Consider the following 10,838-nt stretch of genomic DNA (forward strand, 5'->3'; position numbering starts at 1 on the left):
TGGCATAGAACTTTTGAACCATTAAGATTCCGACTTGTTGAATGGTGTTGGTAAGAACTTCCCAACCTCTTCTTCGAATCTCATGTCGGATCTCCGGATATTCACTCTTTTTGAGTTTGAAAGGGACCTCGGGGATCACCTTCTTCAAGGCCACAACTTCATAGAAGTGGTCTTGATGCACCCTTGAGATGAATCTCTCCATCTTCCATGACTCGAAGGTGGAAACTTTTGCCTTCCCTTTCCTCTTTCTAGAGGTTTCTCCGGCCTTGGATGCCATAAATGGTTATGGAAAAATAAAAAGCAATGCTTTTACCACACCAAACTTAAAAGGTTTGCTCGTCCTCGAGCAAAAGAAGAAAGAAGAGAGAAGAAGAAGAAGAAATGGAGGAGATGGAGGTGGCTTTGTGGTTCGGCCAAAGGGGGGAGAAGTAGTGTTTAGGGTGTATGAAAATGGATTGAATTTTGAGTGGTGAAGAGAAAGATGGGATTTGATAGGTGAGGGGTTTTTGGGGAAGAGTGGTTGAGGTGATTGGTGAATGGGTAAAGAAGAGAGAGGGTGGTGGAGTAGGTGGGGATCCTGTGGGGTCCACAGATCCTGAGGTATCAAGGAAAAATCAACCCTGCACCAAGTGGCGTGCAAAAATGCACCCTTTGCCAATTCTGGCATTAAACGCCGGGCTAGTGCCCATTTCTGGCGTTTAACGCCAGGTGCTTGCCCTTTTCTGGCGTTTAACTTCAGTCTGGTGCCCCTTTCTGGCGTTAAACGCCCAGAATGGTGCCAGGCTGGGCGTTAAACGCCCATTTGCTAGCTTCACTGGCGTTTAAACGCCATCAAGTTCTCCTCCAGGGTGTGCTATTTTTCTTTCTGTTTTTCATTCTGTTTTTGCTTTTTCAATTGATTTTGTGACTTCTCATGATCATCAACCTACAGAAAATATAAAATAACAAAGGAAAATAGATAAAATATAACATTGGGTTGCTTCCCAACAAGCGCTTCTTTAATGTCAGTAGCTTGACAGAGGGCTACCATGGAGCCTCACAAACACTCAGAGCATTGTTGGAACCTCCCAACACCAAACTTAGAGTTTGACTGTGGGGGCTCTATTTGACTCTGTTTTGAGAGAAGCTCTTCATGCTTCCTCTCCATGGTGACAGAGGGATATCCTTGAGCCTTAAACACAAAGGATTCTTCATTCACTTGAATGATCAATTCTCCTTTGTCAACATCAATCACAGCCTTTGCTGTGGCTAGGAAGGGTCTGCCAAGGATGATGGATTCATCCATGCACTTCCCAGTCTCTAGGACTATGAAATCAGCAAGGATGTAATGGTCTTCAATCTTCACCAAAACATCCTCTACAAGTCCATAAGCTTGTTTTCTTGAATTGTCTGCCATCTCTAATGAGATTCTTGCAGCTTGTACCTCAAAGATCCCTAGCTTCTCCATTACAGAGAGAGGCATGAGGTTTACACTTGATCCTAAGTCACATAGAGCCTTCTTAAAGGTCATGGTGCCTATGGTACAAGGTATTGAAAACTTCCCAGGATCTTGTCTCTTTTGAGGTAATCTCTGCCTAGACAAGTCATCCAGTTCTTTGGTGAGCAAAGGAGGTTCGTTCTCCCAAGTCTCATTACCAAATAACTTGTCATTTAGCTTCATGATTACTCCAAGGTATTTAGCAACTTGCTCTTCAGTGACATACTCATCCTCTTAAGAGGCAGAATACTCATCAGAGCTCATGAATGGCAGAAGTAAATCTATTGGAATCTCTATGGTCTCAGCGTGAGCCTCAGATTCCCATGGTTCCTCATTAGGGAACTCATTGGAGGTCAGTGCACGCCCATTGAGGTCTTCCTCAGTGGCATTCACTGCCTCTTCCTCCTCTCCCAATTCGGCCATGTTGATGGCCTTGCACTCTCCGTTTAGATTTTCTTCTGTATTACTTGGAAGAGTACTAGGAGGGAGTTCAGTAATTTTCTTGCTCAGCTGTCCCACTTGTGCCTCCAAGTTTCTAATAGAGGACCTTGTTTTAGTCATGAAACTTTGAGTGGTTTTGATTAGATCAGAGACCATGGTTGCTAAGTCAGAGTGGTTCTGCTTAGAATTCTCTGTCTGTTGCTGAGAAGATGATGGAAAAGGCTTGCCATTGCTAAACCTGTTTCTTCCACCATTATTATTGTTGGAACCTTGTTGAGGTCTCTGTTGATCCTTCCATGAGAGATTTGGATGATTTCTCCATGAAGAATTATAGGTGTTTTCATAGGGTTCTCCCATGTAATTCACCTCTTCCATTGAAAGGTTCTCAGGATCATAAGCTTCTTCTTCAGATGAAGCATCCTTAGTACTGCCTGGTGCATTTTGCATTCCAGACAGACTTTGAGAGATCAAATTGACTTGTTGGGTCAATATTTTGTTCTGAGCCAGTATGGCATTCAGAGTATCAATCTCAAGAACTCCTTTCTTCTGATTTGTCCCATTGTTCACAGGATTCCTTTCAGAAGTGTACATGAATTGGTTATTTGCAACCATTTCAATGAGCTCTTGAGCTTCTGTAGGCGTCTTCTTCAGATGAAGAGATCCTCCAGCAGAGCTATCCAGAGACATTTTGGAAAGTTCAGACAGACCATCATAGAAAATACCTATGATGCTCCATTCAGAAAGTATGTTAGAAGGACATTTTCTGATCAATTGTTTGTATCTTTCCCAAGCTTCATAGAGGGAATCACCTTCCTTCTGTCTGAAGGTTTGGACTTCCACTCTAAGCTTACTCAATTTTTGAGGTGGAAAGAACTTTGCCAAGAAGGCATTGACTAGCTTTTTCCAAGAGTTCAGGCTGTCTTTAGGTTGTAAGTCCAACCATATTCTAGCTCTGTCTCTTACAGCAAAAGGGAATAGCATAAGTCTGTAGACCTCAGGGTCAACCCCATTAGTCTTGACAGTGTTACAGATTTGCAAGAACTCAGCTAAAAACTGATGAGGATCTTCCAATGGAAGTCCATGGAACTTGCAATTCTGTTGCATTAAAGAAACTAATTGAGGCTTAAGCTCAAAGTTGTTTGCTCTAATGGCAGGGATGGAGATGCTTCTCCCATAGAAGTCGGGAGTAGGTGCAGTAAAGTCACCCAGCACCTTCCTTGCATTGTTGGCATTGTTGTTGTTTTCGGTTGCCATAGATTCTTCTTCTTTAAAGATTTCTGTTAGGTCCTCTACAGAGAATTGTGCCTTAGCTTCTCTTAGCTTTCGCTTCAAGGTCCTTTCAGGTTCAGGGTCAGCCTCAACAAGAATGCTTTTGTCTTTGCTCCTGCTCATATGAAAGAGAAGAGAACAAGAAAATATGGAATCCTCTATGTCACAGTATAGAGATTCCTTGAGGTGTCAGAGGAAAAGAAAAATAGAAGGAGGAAGTAGAGAATTCGAACTTAGTGAGATAGAGTTCGAATTGTGCATTGAGGAGGAGTGTTACTCCACAAATAGAAGGATGTGGGAAGAGGGGAAGAAATTTTCGAAAACTAAGTAAAAGATTTTTAAAAACATTTTGAAAAACACTAATTGATTTTCGAAAAACAAGAGTGGAAAAGAAATCAAGTGATTTTTGAAAAAGATTTGAAATTAGAAATCAAAAAGATATGATTGAAAACTATTTTTGAAAAAGATGTGATTAAAAAGATATGATTTGAAAAACAATTTAAAAAGATTTGATTTTAAAAATTAATGACTTGCCTAACAAGAAAAGATATGATTCAAACATTAAACCTTTCTCAACAGAAAAGGCAGCATACTTGAAATGTTGAATCAAATCATTAATTGATAGCAAGTATTTTTGAAAAAGGAAAGAAATTGATTTTGAAAAAGATTTGATTTTGAAAAATTTTGAAAACTTGAAAAAAAAATCTGAATTGAAAACAGAATCTTTCCTCTTGTGCCATCCTGGCGTTAAACGCCCAGAATGGTGCACATTCTGGCGTTTAACGCCCAAAATGCTACCTTTTTGGGCGTTAAACGCCAGCCAGGATACGCCAGTTTATCCTTCTTCACTGGGCGTTTTGAACGCCCAGCTTTTTCTGTATAATTCCTCTGCTGCATGTACTGAATCTTCAGTTTCCTGTATTATTGACTTGAAAACAGACCCAAGATCAAATAAACAATGCATGCAAGACACCAAACTTAAAATGAGACACTAGACTCAACAAGAAACATAAAATATTTTTGGTTTTTATGATTTTGTAATTTTTTTGGTTTTTTTGAAAATTAAGTGGAAAAGAAAATAAAGGTATCAAAATTCTTAATGAGAATTCCAGGAATCATGCAATGTTAGTCTAAAGCTTCAGTCTAAAGGAATTAGACATGGATAGCCAAGCTTCAGCAGGACATTGCATTCAAGAGCTAAATTGATGAGAATCAATCAGCTTTGGTGATGATAAGATCATCACTTTGAAACACTAGAATTCATTCTTAAGAACTCTGAAAAATACCTAATCTAAGCAACAAGATGAACCGTCAGTTGTCCATACTCGAAACAATCCCCGTCAGTTGTCTCTACACGAAATTGTGATCTCTTTTCTTCACTAATCAAATAATCCCTAGTAATGGCCCCAAAGACTTGGTGCTCAATACCATGGCATAAACACAACTTCGCACAACTAACCAGCAAGTGCACTGGGTCGTCCAAGTAATAAACCTTACGCGAGTAAGGGTCGATCCCACGGAGATTGTTGGTATGAAGCAAGCTATGGTCATCTTGTAAATCTCAGTCAGGCAGACTCAAATGGTTATGAATGATTTATGAATAAAACATAAAGATAAGGATAGAGATACTTATGCAATTCATTGGTGAGAATTTCAGATAAGCGTATGAAGATGCTTTGTCCCTTCCGTCTCTCTGCTTTCCTACTGTCTTCATCCAATCCTTCTTACTCCTTTCCATGGCAAGCTGTATGTTGGGCATCACTGTTGTCAATGGCTACAGTCCTGTCCTCTCAGTGGAAATGTTCAACGCACCCTGTCACGGCACGGCTATCCAGCTGTCGGTTCTCGATCATGTCGGAATAGAATCCAGTGATTCTTTTGTGTCTGTCACTAACACCCCACAATCGCGAGTTTGAAGCTTGTCACAGTCATTCAATCATTGAATCCTACTCAGAATACCACAAACAAGGTTTAGACCTTCCGGATTCTCTTGAATGCCACCATCAATTCTAGCTTATACCACGAAGATTCCGGTTAAAGAATCCAAGAGATGAACATTCAAGCCTTGTTTGCTTGTAGAACGGGAGTGGTTGTCAGGCACGCGTTCATAAGTGAGAATGATGATGAGCGTCACATAATCATCACATTCATCAAGTTCTTGAGTGCGAATGAATATCTTGGCATAAGAACAAGCCGAATTGAATAGAAGAACAATAGTAATTGCATTAATACTCGAGGTACAGCAGAGCTCCACACCTTAATCTATGGTGTGTAGAAACTCCACCGTTGAAAATACATAAGAATGAGGTCTAGGCATGGCCATGAGGCCAGCCCCCAGTGATCAAAAGATTCAAAGATCTCCAGATAGCTACCCCGATGTCAAATACAATAGCAAAAGGTCCTACTTATAGAGAACTAGTAGCTTAAGAATTACAAAGATGAGTAAATGACATAAAAATCCACTTCCGGGCCCACTTGGTGTGTATTTGGGCTGAGCATTGAAACATTTTCGTGTAGAGACTCTTCTTGGAGTTAAACGCCAGCTTTTGTGCCAGTTTGGGCGTTGAACTCCCATTCTTGTGCCAGTTCCGGCGTTAAACGTCGGGCAGTTTTGAGCTGATTTGGAACGCCAGTTTGGGCCATCAAATCTCGGGAAAAATATGGACTACTATACATTGCTGGAAAGCCCAGGATGTCTACTTTCCAAAGCCGTTGAGAGCGCGCCAATTGGGCTTCTGTAGCTCCAGAAAATCCACTTCGAGTGCAGGGAGGTCAGAATCCAACAGCATCTGCAGTCCTTTTCAGTCTCTGAATCAGATTTTTGCTCAGGTCCCTCAATTTCAGCCAGAAAATACCTGAAATCACAGAAAAACATACAAACTCATAGGAAAGTCCAGAAAAGTGAATTGTAACTACAAACTAATAAAAATATACTAAAAACTAACTAAAACATACTAAAAACATACTAAAAACAATGCCAAAAAGCGTATAAATTATCCGCTCATCACATGCCCGAACAATTGCATGCTGTATTGGGGTGAAGACAAGGAGAAAGAAATATGTAAAGTTTGCAGCAAGTCTAGATGGAAACTAGATACAAAGGGTGGTGAGATTCAAGAATCAAATGATGGGAATATTAGGAAGAAGGTGCCTGCTAAAGTTCTTTGTTACTTTCCACTAAAACCTTGTTTGCAAAGGTTATTTTTGTCTTCAAAGACAGCCGAGGCCATGAGATGGCATGATGTTGCTCCTAAGGAAGATGGTGTAATGGCGCATCCTAGAGATTTAGAATCTTGGAAGATGTTTGATTTAAAAAACACTTTATTTGCAAAGGATCCATGAAATATACGTTTGGCATTAGCTACTGATGGTATTAATCCCTATCATAGTATGAATGCAAATTCTAGTACCTGGCCAGTTATTCTCATTCTTTACAACACTACTTGGATTTGGATGAAGCAGACATCTTTTATTCTTTCAATGATAATTCCTAGAAAAAAGATGCCAGGAAACAATATAGATGTCTACTTACAATCGTTGATCAAAGAGTTAAAAGAGTTATGGAATGAGGGCGTGGATGCATATGATTCTTTTGAGAAAAAGCCGTTCAAATTGCATGCGGCGTTGATGTGGACTATAAGTGACTTTTTTGGGTTAGGAATTCTCTCCGGGTGGAACACGTACACTGGACTTGCTTCTCCATCTTGTAACTTCGACTTTGTTCCTTTTTAAATTCTTCATAGTAGAAAATCATGTTTCATAGGACATCGTCATTTTCTTAATCAAAGGCACCGGTTTAGATTGAATATGGTTCGATTCAATGGAGAGCAAGAATTTTGCAATCCACTGAAGAGGTTATTAATGAGCGGATAATTTATACGCTTTTTGGCATTGTTTTTAAGTAGTTTTTAGTATGATCCAGCTACTTTTAGGAATATTTCTATGAGTTTGTGTGTTTTTCTGTGATTTCAGGTATTTTCTGGCTGAAATTGAGGGACCTGAGCAAAAATCTGATTCAGGCTGAAAAAGGACTGCTTATGTTGTTGGATTCTGATCTCCCTGCACTAGAAATAGATTTTCTGGAGCTACAAAACTCCAAATGGCGTGCTCTTAATTGCGTTGGAAAGTAGACATCCAGGGCTTTCCAGAAATATATAATAGTCTATACTTTGTTTGAGCTTAGATGACGCCACTGGCGTTCAACGCCAGTTCCATGCTGCATTCGGGAGTAAAACGCCAGAAACATGTCACAAACCAGAGTTAAATGTTAAAAACACGTTACAACTTGGTATTTAACCCCAAGAGAAGCCTCTCCACGTGTAAAGCTCAAGCTCAGCCCAAGCACATGCCAAAGTGGGCCCCGAAAGTGGATTTCTGCACTTAGACTTATTTCTGTAAACCCTAATAGCTAGTCTAGTATAAATAGGACTTTTTACTATTGTATATTCATCTTTGGACGTTTAGTCCTTAGACCAGAGTCTAGTCTTGTCTTTGGATGGATCTTTAATCAGTGTATACGATTTTAGACCTTCATGGGGGCTGGCCATTCGGCCATGCCTGGACCATGACTTATGTATTTTCAACGGTGGAGTTTCTATACACCATAGATTAAAGTGTGGAGCTCTGCTGTACCTCAAGAATTAATGCAATTACTATTGTTCTTCTATTCAATCCAAGCTTATTCTTATTCTAAGATATTCACTGCAATTCAACCTGATGGATGTGATGATCCATGACACTCATCATCATCCGTCCTTATGAACGCGTGCCTGACAATCACTTCCGTTCTACAAGTGAGAGCTAGAGTGTGTATCTCTTGGATTCCTTAATCAGAATCTTCGTGGTATAAGCTAGAATTCATTGGTAGCATTCTTGAGAATTCGGAAAGTCTAAACCTTGTCTGTGGTATTCCGAGTAGGATTCAGGGATTGAATGACTGTGACGAGCTTCAAACTCGCGAGTGTTGGGCATAGTGACAAACACAAAAGGATCAATGGATCCTATTCCGACATGATCAAGAATCAACAGATGATTAGCCGTGCTGTGACAGAACATTTGGACCATTTTCACTGAGAGGATGGGAAGTAGCCATTGACAACAGTGACGCCCTACATACAGCTTGCCATAGAAAGGAGTAAGAATGATTGGATGAAAGCAGAAGAAAAGTAGAGATTCAGAAGGAACAAAGCATCTCCATCCAATTATCTGAAATTCCCACCAATGATTTACATAAGTATCTCTATCTTTATTTTACGTTTTATTTATATTTTAAATGATCAAACTCCATAACCATTTTTTATCCGTCTGATTGAGATTTACAAGATGGCCATAGCTTGTTTCATACCGACAATCTCCGTGGGATCGACCCTTACTCACATAAGGTATTACTTGGACGACCCAGTGCACTTGCTGGTTAGTTGTGCAAAGTTGTGACAAAGTGTGATTCATGTTTGAGAGCTCCAAGTCTTTGGAGCCATTGTTGATGATCACAATTTCGTGCGCCAAGTTTTTGGCGCCGTTGCCGGGGATTGTTTGAGTTTGAAGCCAGCGATTATTCAAGATTCCGGCAACAACACCAAGTTTTTGGCGCCGTTGCCGGGGATTGTTCGAGTTTGGACAACTGACGGTTCATCTTGTTGCTCAGATTAGGTAATTTTCTTTTCAAAAAGTTTTCAAAAATCTTTCTTCTTTTTCGTTTTTCCAAATTAATTTTCGAAAAATCCAAAAAAAAGAAAAAAAAAGAAATTAATAAAATCATAAAAACCAAAAATATTTTGTGTTTCTTATTTGAGTCTAATGTCAATTTTTAAGTTTGGTGTCAATTGCATGTTTTTAAAATTTATGCATTTTTTCGAAAAATTCATGCATGGTGTTCTTCATGATCTTCAAGTTGTTCTTGGTAAGTCTTCTTGTTTGATCTTCATATTTTCTTGTTTTGTGTTTTTTGTTGTTTTTCATATGCATTTTTGCATTCATAGTGTCTAAGCATTGAAAATTTCTAAGTTTGGTGTCTTGCATGTTTTTCTTTTCTTGAAAATTTTTCAAAAATAAGTCTTGATGTTCATCTTGATCTTCAAAGTGTTCTTGGTGTTCATCTTGACATTCATAGTGTTCTTGCATGCATCAGTGTTTTGATCCATAATTTTTATATTTTGGGTCATATTTGTGTTTTTCTCTCTCATCATTAAAAATTCAAAAATCAAAAAAATATCTTTTTCTTATTTCTCTCATAATTTTCGAAATCTTTGGGTTGACTTAGTCAAAAATTTTTAAAATAAGTTGTTTCTTATTAGTCAAGTCAAGATTTCATTTTTTAAAATCTTATCTTTTCAAAATCTTTTTCAAAAATCAAATCTTTTTTATTTTTCTTATTATTTTTTGAAAATTTTAAAAAGTAATTTCAAAATCTTTTTCTTAATTTCATTTCAAAATTTTGAAAACTTTACTAACAATTAATGTGATTGATTCAAAAATTCGAAGTTTGTTACTTTCTTGTTAAGAAAGGTTCAATCTTTAAATTCTAGAATCATATCTTTTAGTTTCTTGTTAGTCAAGTAATCAATTTTAATTTTAAAAATTAAATCTTTTCCAAAATATCTTTTTCAATCATATCTTTTCAAAATATTCTTTTTTTTAAATCATATCTTTTTCAAAATCAATTTCAAAATCTTTTCTAACTTCTCATCTTTTCAAAAATTGATTTTCAAATCTTTTTCAACTAACTAATTGACTTTTTGTTTGTTTCTTATCTTTTTCAAAACCACCTAACTACTTTTCTCTCTCTAATTTTCGAAAATTCCTCACTCTTTTTCAAAATTCTTTTAATTAACTAATTGTTACAAATTTTAATTTTAATTTTATTTCTTCTCTCAATTTTCGAAAATCACTAACCTTTTCTCAAAAACAATTTTCGAAATTCTCTCCCTCTCATCTCTTTCTATTTATTTTATTTATTTACTAACACTTCTCTTCATCTTAAAATTCGAACCCTCTCTTCTCTTCTGTGTTTGAATTTTTCTCTTCTTCATTCTTATTCTTCTTTTCTTCTACTCACATAATCTCTATACTGTGACATAGAAGATTCCTCTTCCTTTTCTGTTCTCTTCTTTTTCATATGAGCAGGAGAAAGGATAAGGACATTCTTGTTGAAGCAGATCCTGAACCTGAAAGGACTCTAAAGAAGAAGCTAAGAGAAGCTAAAGCACAACAATCCAGAGAAAACCTTATAGAGAATCTTGAAAAAGAAAGAGACATGGCCGAACCCAATAACAATGGTGGAGGTGCAAGGAGGATGCTTGGTGATTATACTACACCTACTTCTAATTTTTATAGAAGAAGCATCTCAATCCCTGCCATTGGAGCAAACAATTTTGAGTTGAAGCCTCAACTAGTTGCTCTAATGTAGAACTGCAAGTTTTATGGACTTTCATCAGAAGATCCCTATCAGTTTTTAACTGAATTCTTGCAGATCTGTGATACTGTTAAGACTAATGGAGTAGATCATGAAGTCTACAGGCTCATGCTTTTCCCTTTTGCTGTAAGAGACAGAGCTAGAACATGTTTGGACTCACAACCTAAAGATAGCCTGGACTCTTGGGATAAGCTGGTCACGGTCTTCTTGGCCAAGTTCTTTCCTCCTCAAAAGCTGAGC

At 38.0% G+C, this 10,838-nt stretch overlaps 1 non-coding gene across 1 annotated transcript; it reads left to right on the forward strand.

The window, feature by feature from the left end:
* Nucleotides 1-2,663: 2,663 nt before the first annotated feature.
* On the forward strand, nt 2,664-2,767 carry LOC130984325 (small nucleolar RNA R71). Its single transcript, XR_009088267.1, has one exon. It is a non-coding gene; the product is annotated as a small nucleolar RNA R71 (small nucleolar RNA).
* Nucleotides 2,768-10,838: the final 8,071 nt, after the last annotated feature.

This window comes from Arachis stenosperma, chromosome 5 (assembly GCF_014773155.1).
Source record: "Arachis stenosperma cultivar V10309 chromosome 5, arast.V10309.gnm1.PFL2, whole genome shotgun sequence".
Lineage (NCBI taxonomy): Eukaryota > Viridiplantae > Streptophyta > Magnoliopsida > Fabales > Fabaceae > Arachis > Arachis stenosperma.